Below are 16,148 nucleotides of genomic sequence, written 5' to 3' on the forward strand. Positions count from 1 at the left end.
TGGCAATAGGCACTTCTTCATAAGTTAGCTTTTCTGTGATCTGAACATCATCAACTGGCATGATCTTTGTGGGATCTCCAACACATTTGCGGAGCATTGAAACATGGAATACTGGATGAACTAATTCAAGCTCCGAAGGCAAATCTAATTCATACGCTACTTGACCCACTTTGCGGATGATTTTGTAGGGTCCAACATATCGAGGACTCAACTTTCCTTTCTTACCAAACCGCATCACTCCTTTCATTGGCGATACTTTCAGGAACACCCAATCATTGACTTGAAATTCTAGATCTCGCCGGCGGTTGTCCGCATAAGACTTTTGGCGACTTTGAGCTGTCAACAATCGATCTCGGATCACCTTGACTTTTTCTACTGCTTGTTGGATCAATTCGGGGCCTATCAACTGTACTTCTCCGACATCGAACCATCCAATCGGAGATTGACACTTCCTTCCATACAAGGCTTCGTATGGAGCCATTTGGATACTGGAATGATAGCTGTTATTATAGGCAAATTCAATCAGGGGTAAATGGTCATCCCAACTACCACCAAAATCTAAAACACATGCCCTTAGCATATCTTCCAAGGTCTGTATAGTACGCTCGGCTTGTCCGTCGCCTCTGTGGATAAAATGCCGTGCTGAGCCTCATTTGAGTGCCTAGACCTTCTTGGAAGGATTTCCAGAATTTGGCTGTAAATTGTGCCCCTCTGTCGGTAATAATAGATATTGGACTACCATGAAGCCTCACAATTTCTTTGATGTACAACCTTGCATAATCTTCTGCCGAGTATGTAGTTCTGACTGGGAGAAAATGAGCTGCTTTCGTGAGTCTGTCCACGATCACCCATATAGAATCATACTTGCCTCGGGAACGGGGTAATCCTACAATAAAATCCATATTAATCACTTCCCATTTCCACGTAGGAATTTCCATTGCTTGCAATAATCCACCTGGCTTTTGATGTTCTATCTTCACTTGCTGGCAATTTGGACATTGGGCTACAAACTTTGCTATGTCTCTTTTCATGCCATCCCACCAATATATTAATTTAATATCATGATACATTTTCATCGCTCCTGGATGAATAGAGTACCGAGAATGATGAGCTTCTTCCAGAATCTGACGATGAAGTCCCGCAACATCCGGAACACATAACCTATTCTGGTACCTGAGAACCCCATCTGCTGAGACTTCGAATGGTGACTTTTCTTTTGGAAACTGCACACCTTTATAATATTTCAGTTTGGGATCCTCGCATTGACGCTCTTTTATCTCTGTGTCTAAGGATGAAACTGTGGGGTTGCTAACACGGATTCCCGCATCACCCGAATCAATTATACGCACTCCAAGGTTAGCTAGTTGATGAAGTTCACGGATCATTTCTTTCTTCTCTGTGGGGATTGCACATAGGCTACCCATAGATCAGTGACTAAGCGCATCAGTTACTACATTGGCCTTTCCGGGGTGGTATAAAATATTGACATCATAATCTTTCAATAATTCTAACCACCGCCGCTGCCGTAGATTCAACTCCTTCTGTTTGAAAATATATTGGAGACTCTTATGATCTGTATAGATGTCAACATGCACGCCATACAAGTAATGTCTCCACATTTTTAATGCATGAATGACTGCGGCCAATTCAAGATCATGAGTTGGGTAATTCTTTTCATGTTTTCGCAGTTGTCTCGAAGCATAAGCAATAACTTTTCTGTGCTGCATCAATACACATCCTAACCCAACACCGGAAGCATCACAATACACAACATAGCCATCCGACCCTTCTGGAAGCGTTAAGACTGGAGCTGTGGTTAACCTGTCTTTTAACTCTTGGAAGCTACGCTCACAAGCGTCATTCCACTGAAATTTTGCTGACTTCTGGGTCAACTTCGTCAATGGGGCTGAAATAGATGAAAAGCCCTCTACGAATCTTCTATAATAGCCTGCCAACTCCAGAAAACTGCGAACTTCTGTAGGCGCCGTAGGCCTTGGCCAAGTCTTCACAGCTTTAATTTTCTGAGTATCAACTCTGATGCCATCATCTGAAATTACATGACCCAGAAATGTCATAGAATTTAGCCAAAACTCGCACTTTGAAAATTTGGCATACAACTCCCGAGTTCGGAGAATTCCAAGGACAATACGTAAATGATCTACATGTTCTGATTCTGTGCTAGAGAATATACCAGAATATCATTAATGAATACTATAAAAAACAGATCTAAGAGAGGCCGGAATACATTATTCATTAAATTCATGAACACTGCCGGAGCATTAGTTAGCCCAAACGACATCACCCGGAATTCATAATGGCCATATCTCGTTCTGAAAGCTGTCTTGAGAATAGCTTCTTCTCTGACTCTCACTTGATGATAACCCGATCTCAGGTCTATTTTGGAAAACCACTTGGCACTCTGTAGCTGATCAAATAAATCATCGATTCTTGGGAGAGGATACTTGTTCTTTATCGTTACTTTATTTAGCTGTCTATAATCAATACACATTCGTAGGAAGCCATCTTTCTTTCTCACAAACAATATTGGCGCTTCCCACGGTGATGAACTGGGTCTAATGAACCCCTTCTCAAGCAAATCTTTCAACTGGGCCTTTAACTCTTTCAATTATGCCGGAGCCATTCGATAAGGAGGAATAGAAATGGGCTTAGTATCCGGCAATACATCAATGGCGAAATCAATCTCTCTTTCCGGAGGAAGGCCTGGAAGTTCATCTGGAAATACATCCGGGAATTCATTCACTACCGGAATAGATTAGAATGTCGGTGACTTTGCTTCCGTATCATGAACTCGGATTAGATGATAAATATAGCCTTTTGCTATCATTTTTCTTGCCTTAAGGTAGGAAATAAACCTACCCCTTGGAGTTGCCGTATTACCCTTCCATTCAAGCACGGGCTCTCCCGGAAATTGAAATCGAACTAATTTCATTCGGCAATCAATATTGTCATAACATGATGTCACACCCTAATTTCCGTTAGGGCGTGATGGGCACCCGACCCTTATTTAGGGCCGGGCGAACCCGCTGGCTCACATAATACTCATAGTCACGCTGGCGCTCAAATCATGGCACAGATGTACATAACATAAATGTATCGATAAATAATATGCTTTTTACTTTTCTCAAATCAAATAAAATCTTGCAACATATGAAACTTATAACACAACGTATAATAATATACCGGCTTACATAGCCATTTACATAACCGACATCTAATACCCACAACACACCGCAAAGTCTCTATCCCGTAACGTGAATCCATGTCATAATACTTTGACTCGCGGTACATCCTGAGTAACTGGAGCTCGCTTAATCCCGCTGGGACATCTCCTACTAATATCTTTAGCTCACCTGGGTGTACCTGCGCGGCATGAAATGCAGCCCCCGAAGAAAGGGGGTCAGTACAGAATAGGTACTGAGTATGTAAAGCGTGAAATATAATAAGCGGGATTATATCAAGATAAAGAGTACAAATAAACCATAAAAACTTTCCTTTTAAAGAAAATATATCATGCGTGTCATTTCCATAAAATCATCATGTATGCATATAACGTGCCCCGGCCCTCTCGTGAGGGACGCAAGAATGAAATCATCGTATACATAAACATATACACATAACGTGCCCCGGCCCTCTAATGAGGGTCGCGGTAGTAAAATCATATCATATGCATGTACATGTAACGTGCCCCGGCCCCCCATGGAGGGACGCGGTAAAAGGGAATCATCATGTGCCATCCTGGCCACCTTCCCCATATCATCATATCAAATAACGTGCCCCGGCCCCGCTAGCAAGGGACGCGGTAAATATACGTGCCCGCCCTCCATGGAGGGACGCGGTGAACAATGCAGAAACGTGCACGAATACATGCCCTGGCCCGGGACGCAGTGAAAGAGTGGCTACAGCTCGCACGAACGGAGTAGTGAGAAACCAAGTGCAAACAAAACATTCCCAAGACTCAATGAAGTAATCCAAACGGAGTGTCATTTAAAAGTCGGACAATAGTCATATCAAATATCTTTCGGAAACATAACATACATCAAAAACGTATTGACAAAACCATCGGAATCATAGTCATATTTAAACCATAGGGATCGTAGTATTACGCCAAACCAACCCGAGTCCGCCTCGGAAGTTACAACCACTATTCACCTTAGATCTTTCTACGAACAAATCGGAGCGATCTGAGCCTTTATGCAAAAGTTACGGAAGTTCGTAGTTTCGGGATCGTTTAGGAAACAAACTCTTTTTGAAAACCAACTTTTATGAAATCTTTGAAATCCATTCATGTGAAAAACATAAAGACCATAATTTGGCTATATTACGAATATGAATATCAAGAAACAAATATGGATCATAAATATGCTCGGATCACCGGAGTAGAATTACCTCAAAACTCGTGTCATAGCTTATTTTTAACTAAGACATGCCAACAAAAGAAAGGTGAGCTTCACATACCTTAGCCGCTTCCTAAGCTACTCCGAACTTACGTCTCAACTTCTCACGATCTACAATAACATCAATAGGCATCGAATATTAGCCATAAACATCTAAGAATCCAATTCCAACCCATTACTTTTTCTACAGAAATTTCGACAGCATTTCCCCTATAAATTGGACATCCCCGAGAATTCAACTCGGCCAAATAAACAACAACCATACTAGCAATATCCACAAGTGATTTGAAACGCATTCTAACATCAATAATTCCTTTCTACACAATTCGACAACATTCATTCATATTCAACTCAACCACATATATTCAAACTAATATTAACGATTGCATATTCAAATAACTATCCAAAACCATTCGAACACGATTCAAGAACATTCCAAGTAATCCATACAATATTCAAAATAACTCCAACAATGTACTACTCCACCCGAAACTATCTAAACTTGGCAAGAGTAACACAATGCATTCTTTTCTTCCAAATTCAGCAATGACACCAATAATTCATACATTCACAACATTATTTTCATAAATTCAAGGAAGCATACTAGAACCCCATTACCTTCCAATTCAGCCCACACAACAATTATAATTCCCATTTAAGCCATCAAACCTTCATTTTCATCACATAATCCCCAACAAACAACAACCAAAATATTACATAGAATTAATTCATCACGTTCCACCGAAAACAACCCCTACACGGCTAAGCTTCAACATACATAAATTCATGAAGTTCATCCACTCCTTCACATTACAACATGCTGAACTATCCGTAATACAACAATCCAAACATGCTAAGTAGATTAATTCTTCATTCCTATATCATATAGCACATACACGGCCACACACAACACCCCAATTTCATGATTCTCATTCGTTTCTACACGCTACAACATGTACAAATCATCCATAAAACATGAAAACTAGGATTGAACCATACCTTTTCCCACTTGTTCTTCACTCGGCTAGAACTATATTCCGCACAAACGAGTGCCTTGCTTGCTTCAACAACTATCCCATGTTGACGAGGGCCTTCCAATTGGTAAGAAAGCTAGAAGAAATAATTTTTCCATGATCAACTTTAGGGGCTGATTCGGCCAGCCCCTCTTTGGCCGGTTCTCCTCCTTCTTTTTTTTCTCTTCTTTTCTCTTGAAATTTCTAGACATTAAATGATGAATTGGTCTTCCAATTCATGACTTAATCATATATATATATGTATAAATGAGTGCACATGACCGGTCATGTGCACTCTCGTTTCTCTTTTTTTTTCCTTTTTCCCTCCAAATTTCTTCAAATTTCTAGAATTTTCCTAGGTCACAAAGGATGAAAAATGATGAATTTGTCATCTTTAAATAACATGTACTAAGCTTCCATGTGGCCATGGCCCACATGGCTTCATTTTCATGAAATAGCCAACTTTCCACATTTAACTTTTGGCCCCAAATTTTCCTTAATAACTCATGCAAATAAATCGTAGGCAACTTATGTCTTAAAACAAAGTCGGAAAAATAGCCTTGTCTTCAACTTGTCGCAACTAACTTAAAATATTCCGACGGACAAAATGCGAGATATAACACATGAGGCCAGCCAATCCATACCCACTATTACATTTAAATCTAGCATTTCTAGCTCAACTAAATCATCTTTGGTTTGACGACCACATATCACAATGATACAATCTTTATACACTTGTTTAGCTATCACGGGATCACCAACCGGAGTGGATACCTCAAAAGGCTTAATTGGCTCAGGTTTCACCCCAATACGATTCGCAACATATGGAGTAATATATGATAACGTAGATCCCGGGTCTATTAATGCATATACATCATGAAAGAACACAGACAATGTACCTGTAACCACATCTGGGGACGACTCGAGATCCTACCGTCCGGCTAAAGCATATAAGCGGGGCTGTGTGGCACCTGAAGTAGCTGCTCCCCCCTCTCCTCCTACCTCGGCCCGATGAAACTGGGAGTCGCACTGCCGGGCATGAAGAGGAACCTCCGTTATCGACCCCGTGGGCCGAACCCCACCTCTCGCCATATCTCGAGGGACACCCGCATCAAGTGTCCGGTCTGCCCACAAACATAACAAGCATCTGTGCCCTGGCGACATGGCCCTGAGTGCAATTTTCTACACTAACTGCATCGGGGAACTGGTGGTCTTCCCTGGCTGTAATCTCCCTTAAACTGTGAACCTGGGGCCCTCGAGCTCTGGCCCTGTCCGGAACGGAACGAGCGATCAGATCTTCTGCCTGTAAACCGGGGAGGTGCACTCGTCACCGACTGACCTGAGTGCCTAGAATGTATCTTCCTTGATCTCCTTCTATAATCACCACCTGTGCCCATAGATCTGGCCCGTTTGCTTTGCCCTCTATCAACGTCACGATCACCCCTTTGGGAAGGTTGTTGTCCTTCTAGATTTTGGGCATGGGCTTGAATGCAGGAAATATCCATCTCGTCTTGCAGTGAAGCTGTTAATCAATGGAAATATCCATCTCGTCTTGCAATGAAGCCGTTAAGCAATCTTTAAATAAATGTGGCCCTAAGCCACTCACAAATCTATGCACCCTGTCGCCCATATCGGCTACCATTGTAGGAGCATATCTAGCCAAAGAATTAAATTGAAGGCTATACTCCCGGGCGCTCGTGTTCCCTTGCTTCAAGTTTAGAAATCTATCCGCTCTAGCTCGGCGGACCTCGGGTGGCAAATAATGACAAATAAAAGCATCAAAAAATTCTTGCCACACGGGAGGAGGCGCATTTTCTTGCCTCGACGCTATCCAATTATTGTACCATAAAATCGCCACATCTCGGAGTCCATATGATGCCAACTCCACCGATTCGGTCTCAGAGGCATGAATAATCTGCAACTTTCTCAACATTTCATCGATAAAGCCTTGTGGGTCTTCATCCGGCTTTGACCCAAAGAATTCTGGCAGATTGAGACTCATGAAGTCACGGGCTCTAGTACAAGCTGAACGATCACTTGGGCCTGCATTTTGCCGTTGTGCCTGAGCGGCAACTAACTGTGTCAATAAATTAATAGCTTCGGTCACTTGTTGACCCGAAGTAGCCGGTGGAGGAACTGGAGGCATAGGAGCTGGAACGGAAGCCCCTTCTTGTTCTTCCGTAATAGGTGGAGTAGTAGAGGCATTAGATGGAGCCTCATTATGTGATTCATCCTCATCTACATTCGTAGGCGGCTCTCTTTCTGCCCGCCTTTTTGTCGTGGTCTTGCACTTCTGGGCGGCCTTAGCTTTTCCTTTTGGCGGCATTTCTGAAATCATAGCACATTCGTTAGGGAGGATTATATCTTATACATGGCTCTATCGCACGATCTCATATGAAGGAAGATGGTCATTTTTCCTAAATGCCCTGTAGCCTCCTGTTTATTAGCGTGGCGCGCAACACACCATAAACAAGACTTTACTAGACACGGCTCGTAGACACTTCCTAGGACCGAATCGGCCCGATACCACTTCTGTCACGACCCGAACTACGGGCCATGACGGGTATCCGGGGCTAACCACCGAACATCACTCATAGAACTGCTCACCTGCTATCATTCATACTACATGCACATAATCACATAAAATTTATCATTTTCTGAAACATATTGGCTTTTATAAACATAAGCCATTCGGCTATCAAAACGACATACATATACATAGATATACATACATATACATGAACACTATGGGACCATATCACCCACACTGCGTATCTATGAGTCTCTACTGGAGTACTAGACATATGGACAGGACAGGACCCCGTCGTGCCTAATCATAAATATATACATGTATGTACTAAAAGAATAATCAATGGCACCTCCGGAAAATAGAGTGCTCTCAAGTCAGCCGCTAGCTCCTAAGGATCAGCTCCGTCTCCCTGCCTACCTGTGGGCATGAACACATCGTCCGAAGAAAGGACGTCAGTATGAATATTGTACTGAGTATGTAAGGCTGGAATGAAATAAACATGGTAAGAGCATCATGAGTCATGAGATGAGGATACAACCTGTGTACTCTTTTAAGCGTAGATACATTTCATATACATACATCATACATAAGCATATCATGTACATTATCATTTGGTATGCCTTATCATGTCACGTATACATCATCATGCCATACATGCATCATCACATCCATCATACATCATCATGTCGTTAACCCGCGTCCGGTAACCATCATGCACTAGTGGTGTCATGCCCGGCCCTCTAGGCTCGGTGTAAGCATAGCAGCCCGCCTTAGCGGTGACATGCCCGACCATTTAGGCATGGTGGAATCATAGCAGCCCACCGTAGCGGTGACATGCCCGGCCCTTTTAGGCACGGTGGAATCACATCATCCCACATACCATACATTTCATATATTTGTCATCATACATTATCACAGATTCGTCACTATCATTCATTTCATGGACTTGTTATTCATTCATTTATTCGTGTCATAATCGCATCTTAAGTATATCATAATTTTACCATATTTTAGTATTCTTATGTTACATATTACTATACATATCAATCACACATACATTCGAACATAAGGGAACCTATATCTATGTCGGGGTGACATAAGGTCGTGAACCCCCGATCATGTTATGGAACAAGCATAAGCGTCATATCTCACCTTGGAAGAACTAACGTTTAAGGTGAGTACATATAAGAAAGAATATCAATGGTTCATGATCGTCATCGTTAACCTCGTAAGTACATCATATCGTGGTCTCTAGAATCTCTATCGTATTCATAGCGTATTTCTTATCTTTTCTAACTATTCATGAACATAGGCTTTTCATCTCTTGAAACATAGGAGGTTCATAAAGGAAGAGGAATATCATACATAGGATTCATTCCTTATAAAGAAGGGTTAAGCCTCACATACCTTTGTCGTTTAACTATTCTATCGCTTGCTCGTTCTCCTTTAATGCACTCGTTTATACCTTCAAGGGAATTCATGTCGTCATTAGCTAAACAATCATGAAAACATACTCACTAAAGCTAGAGAAATTTGGGCAGCATTTCCTTTGTTTATATTACTTTCTGCCATATTCCATATCAACTCCCAACATCCATAACAACAATCACAATATCGCTAACAACAATCGTCATTCATTTACATGATTCGCATTTCGCAATTCCATCCCAATTCTCCATAATTATGGCTAAAGTTCACTATCGCGTTCTTTCGTATACAATGCTTATTTCATGTTCTAAATGTCATTTGTAACGCATTCATAACATCAACATATTCATTTCCATGATTCAATTCCACTACTACTCATTAATGGCACAATTCACCCATTTATGACCCATTTCCCTTACTCTTCTACAATCCATGTGTTTCAACTTATAAATACTTCAAATAACATGAATAGGTCATGAAACTCACCTTAGATGATGAAGGAATAAGCTTTGATTGATGATACACTTTTTGCACAAAAACCCTATTTCATCTCTCTTGGGTTTTCTTGATTTGTGTGACTTTTAATGGGTTTCCTTCACTTGATTCTCTTGATTTTCTATTGTTTTCTTGTGTTTGAGGTGTATGGAACACTCTAGAGGTTTCTTGAATGGGAGAGGTGAAAAATGAAAATGAAATGGAATGAAGGAAGGGTCCCTTATATAAATTGAGTTCAGTCCCGATCAAAATATACGGACCAACATACGGTCCGTATAATTTCTACTGACCGTATGTTGAACCGTATATTTGGTCCAGTGGAACATGACATTCTGGGCTGGATCTATGGCTGGACATACGGTCCGTAGATTTTATACGCCGGTATGTCGGACGTATATTTGCCCAGTTTTTCGAGGGTTGTTTCGTCGACTCGTTTGATCTCCGATCCTTATGGAACCTTCTTAACACTTGTTCATCACTTCAATACCATTTTAAGGGATGTTATAACTCTTCCTTATGGCATCATTGATACACCATTAACTCAATACTCGTAATTCTCATCCGATACACTAACTTATAACCCGCTTTCCTTAACAACTTTCTTTCCTTAACTCGAATGTCTTTGGAAATCTTAATTAGGACCATCAATTACTATCTCTCGCTTATCCCAAACCTCATATTCATCGTGCCCTTCGTGAGTCTATTCACTTGTTCGCTAAGGGGAAATTTCCAAGGTGTAACACCTAGATAATGTTGTCTAGATATTTTCGAGCAGGGTTACCTAAAATAAAACCATGAAAGGGCCGAAATTCTCTTGCCATACCTGATTATGTGAAGAAGTGGAAGAATACTTGAGCAAATATTGAAGAAAAATAGAGCAGATTTTCGCAACTAGGGCAGAGGGTTGCGTGATTGTTTTCAGTTGTGGTGAGAGAATGAGGGGTTTTGGGAGTTTTAATGGGTGAATGAATGTGAAGGAATTAGTGGGGATTTATGGAGGGAATTTAAGAGAAGGGGAGAATTTGAAAAGGTTGGAGGAAATAATACTCTGCCCGTTATCTGCTTTTTCTCCTTGCTTTTATTAAATTCGCGACAGTTGCCTCTTTTATATTTTTTTTCGAAGTTTTTGGACGAGTCGTCGACATGTTGACGACTCGTCAAAGCGTAAAGACCATAAAAAAAATTAAAGGATAGAGCTTACCTATTGACGAGCACTTCGATGGCGTCGTCGAACGTGTCGATGGTTCGTTGACATGCTCGTCGATTTACTTACCTGTAGATAGGCAGTTGCTAATTCTCAAAAGTCCAGCTCTGTATACCGTCATTGCACATTGACTGTCGACGTCTTTGTGCTCTGGTGTAAGTTTGCTGGTTTTTCGAGTTTCAGTTCCTGCGCACTCGATACCTGTAAAAAAAATAAAAAAATAACACCTACAAAAATGAAATTACAGAATTTTAACAATTGGGTTGCCTCCCAAGAAGCGCTTGATTTAAGATCGCAGCACGACGGTGTGGCCAATTTACTCTTGGTTGGGACTCGTCGAGTCAGCATTCGTTCCAAGGTGCTTCAACTGATATCGGTCTACATCAGTCTACAATTCTATCTCCGTCAATCATACCATGGTAGTGCTTCACCCTCTGCCCGTTCACCTTAAATATCCGAGTTTCGTCTTCGGACTTCAATTCAATAGCTCTATGGGGTGAGACACTTACCACTTCAAAGGGACCTGACCACCATGATTTCAATTTGCCCAGAAGCAGCTTCAATCAAGAATTAAACAGCAAGATGGGGTCACCCTTGTAGAATTTCCGCTTCAGGATTTTCTTGTCATGATACAGCTTGATCCTCTCTTTGCATAGCCCTGGACTTTCATATGCCTGATAGCGGAACTCATCCATCTCATTGAGTTGAAACAACCTGAGTTTGGTCGTTTCTTCCCAATTCATGTTCAATCTCTTCAAGGCCCACATGGCCTTATGCTCAAGTTCAACTGGTAGGTGGCATGCCTTCCCGAAAACTAGCTTGAAGGATGAAGTCCCAATTAGAGTCTTGAAGGCAGTCCGGTAAGCCCATATAGCATTATCGAGCTTGCGGGCCTAATCAGTTCTGTTTGCATTTACCGTCTTTGCTAAAATACTCTTTATCTCCCAATTAGAGACTTCAACTTGCCGACTTGTCTGAGGATGATACGGGGTTGCCACCCTATGCTTGACTCCATACTTCTCTATCAATCCCGCAAAGGCTTTATTGCAAAAGTGAGAACCACCATCACTGATTATGGCCCTTGGTGTACCAAAACGAGTAAATATGTTTTTTTTTTCAAGAATCCCATGACACTCTTAGCTTCGTTATTAGGTAAAGCCACCGCTTCTACCCATTTGGAGACATAATCAACAACTACCAGGATGTATTTCATGCCACAAGAGCTTACAAAGGGACCCATAAAATCAATTCCCCAAACATCAAACACTTCAACTTCCATTACAAAGTTCATAGGCATCTCTTGCCTCCTACCAATATTTCCTTGCCTTTGGCACTGATCACAAGAGCGCACCATCAGATTAGCATCATGAAAGAGAGTAGGCCAATAATAACCACATTCGAGAACCTTTGCAGCAGTTCTCGTACCACTATGATGTCCCCCGACTAGAGAGTCATGGCAAGCCTTCAGAATCTCCAATACTTCACTCTCTGGACACAACGCCGAATAATTTTATCAGTGCAAGTTCTAAATAAGTATGGTTCATCCCAATAGTACTGACGAACATCCCGCAAAAACTTCTTTTTCTGATACGATTTTATCTCGTCGGGAATGATACCAGTCACCAAGTAGTTAGCAAAATCGGCAAACCAAGGTGCCACCTGCATCAACACCGCCAACACTTGTTCATCCGAAAACGCATCTTCAATATCAAGTTCTTCTGCTGGCACCCCCGCTTTCTTCAAGCCTAGAGATGACCGCGACCATTTTCGGATCCCTTTCGATCTTTTACTTTGAAATCAAACTCTTGTAACAAAAGGACCCAACGAATCAGTCGTGGCTTAGCTTCCTTCTTTGCCATCAAATACCTCAACGCAGCACGGTCAGTGTGCACCACTACCTTGGACCCTAGCAAATAGGACCGAAACTTCTCAAAAGCATAGACTATTGCAAGCAGTTCTTGCTCGGTCACCGTGTAGTTCATCTACGCCGCATTAAGCGTCCTAATAGCATAGTAGATCGGGTGCATAATTTTATTATGCCTCCGGCCAAGCACAGCACCTATCACAAAACCACTAGCATCACACATCAGCTCAAAAGGTAAGGACCAATCCGGAGTAACAATCACGGAAGAGCGATGGTGAGGCGCTCCTTTAATTCATCAAACGCCTTTCGGCACTTGTCATCAAACACAAACTTAGCCTCTTTTTCAAGAAGCTTGCACATCGGGTTAGTAATCTTGGAGAAATCCTTGATGAAGCGCCTGTAGAACCCAGCATGTCCTAAAAAACTTCAGACACCTTTGATTGAGATGGGTGGAGGAAGTTTTGCAATCACATCTATCTTCGCTTGATCCACCTCAATTCCTTTTTCGTAGATTTTGTGACCGGGGACGATCCCTTCCTTCACCATAAAGTGGCACTTCTCCCAATTTAGCACGAGATTTGTCTCTTCACATCTTTTCAGCACTTGACCCAGATAGTCAAGACAATCATCAAATGAATCACCAAAAACAGAGAAATCATCCATAAATACCTCTAAGAAGTCCTCTACCATGTCAGAAAAGATCGACATCATGCACCTCTGAAAAGTGGCTGGTGCATTGCACAGCCCAAAGGGCGTTCGGCTAAACGCAAATGTCCTATAGGTACAAGTAAAAGTCATCTTCTCTTGATCTTCTAAGGCTATGTTGATCTGATTATAGCTCGAGTATCCATCTAGGAAGCAATAGTAAGACCTCCCAGCCAGCCTATCCAGCATCTGATCGATGAAAGGCATGGGAAAATGGTCTTTACACGCGGCAAGATTCGGCTTCCTATAGTCATACAAACACGCCACCCAAGAATCGTACGAGTGGGAATCGGCTCATTCTTTGCATTAGGCACCACGGTGATACCTTCTTCTTTGGTACACATTGAACGAGACTTACCCAGCTTGCTATGCGCAATCGGATACACTATCCCAGATGTCCCAACCATTTTATGATCTCCTTTTTTCCACATTTTGTTGCATGTTTTGGTTCAATCTCCACTGATGCTCAACACTCGGCTTCTTTGTCCTCCTCTAGCTGAATTTTATGCTCACAAATACCAGAAGGAATAGCACGATTGTCCGCTTTGGTCCAACCAATAGCACGTCTGTACTCGCGCAAAATCTCCACTAAATGCTCAATTTGTTCTTCAGTCAATAATGCTAAAATAATTACTGGCAATGTCTTGTTCGGACCGAGGAACTCATACCTCAAGTGTGATGGAAGCGGCTTGAGCTCAAGCTTTAGAGGCTCAACAATAGAAGGCTTAGCTGGTGGAGTAGTTATATTCGCAAGATCAAGCTTTCTTGGGTGGTAAGTGTAGGAACCTAGACCCTCAAGTGCGTTAATAGTCTCCACGTAGCCCTCCATATCACAAGCATCAAAGTTTATCAGAATTGCAGCGAGAGCTTTTTTCAGACTTTCTTCTTCCATTTTATGTTCGACAGCATCATCAATCCCATCAAACGAATCAATAATCGAGATACTCTCGATAGCGCTTGCAACTTCATCCCCTTGCTTTGCTTGGGAAAGTCACTTCTTCATCATTCACTCGGAACTTAATTTCATTCTTTTCAGAGTCCATAAGCGCTCTTCCCGTAGCAAGGAACGATCTTTCTAAGATGATGGGAATATCTCTATCCACCACACAATCTAGAATTACGAAATCGGCAGGCAACATGAACTTATCCACTTGCACCAATACATCATCTATAACCCCAACTGGCTTCGATAGATCCGCATATGCCACTTGTAATTGCATAGAAGTCAGTCTAGGGGTCCCCAATCCGGATTGTTTGAAAATAGCAAGGGACATCAAGTTGATACTCACCCCATTATCACACAGAGCACGGGCGAATGCATAAAGCCCAATATTGCACGGAATGGTAAACGCCCCTGGATCTCCCTTCTTTTAAACTATTATGGAAGCAATAATTGAACTCACACGATGAGTTAAATTCACTGTCTCATAATGAACAGACTTTTTATTCGTAAGCAGGTCTTTCCTGAAACTTAGCAAATTCGGGCATCTCTTTGTGTCATCTAAGAATGGAAAATTCACTATTGTGCTTCTTAGCTGATCATAGAACTTCGACACTTAGCATCATCATTCCTTTTTGCCAACCTGCGAGAAGGAGGCTTTGCTTTGTACCTCTGAGTCAAAGGGCGAAGAGCCCCTTTTATCGTGTGTTTCCCTGTATCAGCAGCAACTTCTGGAATATTAGCAACTTTTTCTTCATCACGAACTTTCTCATCAATAATAGGCACGTTAGAATACACCTCTTCTTCCTCAATAATAGGATCTAGATCAACCATCTTCTTGTCAGCACCTTGAAGTATTTTACCACTCCTCGTGCTAATAGCAAAAGTACATTCTACGCCTCCACCATTCTTTGGCTTTGGAAAAATATCACTAGGGAGTCCTCCTTTTCTAGCAGGATGGTGTTCTTTATATAGATCACGCATCTGCTGTTCAAGATTCTGAAAAGCTGCTGAATGAGAGACTACTATCTCTTATATCCCAGACAGTGTCTTTTCAATGTTTGTCTGACTTGCCAACACTTTCTCAGGTATTGACTCCAACCTCGAACTACCTTGATCATTAGATTGCCCTTTTGGCGGAATGTAAGGATTGGAACTTCTGTTCCCAAAATTACCGTTGTTGTTGTTATTGTATCTCCCTTGGTTCGGTCCACCATAGTTGTTATTGTAGTTCCCTTGGTTGTTGTTGTAGTTTCCTTGATTATATGAACCCTGCCCTTGTTGGGGTCTCCAGTATCTCTCAATTTGTTACGACCCAACCCCGCAGGCCGTGACTAGTGCCCGAGATGGACACTCGTATACACACAATCATAACTATAATCGGTCCACAACTAGCATGATAAGGAACTTTATATATATATATATATAAAGGCAAGACATCGTCTCAAAGCTGCGCGCGTATATACACATATCACGGTAACTTGTCTCCAGGAGTTACAACTATCACGGATAACATCACACATAAGCCGGCAAGGCTATCATAATATGGTGGGA

The sequence above is a fragment of the Lycium ferocissimum genome, chromosome 2, assembly GCF_029784015.1.
Source record: "Lycium ferocissimum isolate CSIRO_LF1 chromosome 2, AGI_CSIRO_Lferr_CH_V1, whole genome shotgun sequence".
Lineage (NCBI taxonomy): Eukaryota > Viridiplantae > Streptophyta > Magnoliopsida > Solanales > Solanaceae > Lycium > Lycium ferocissimum.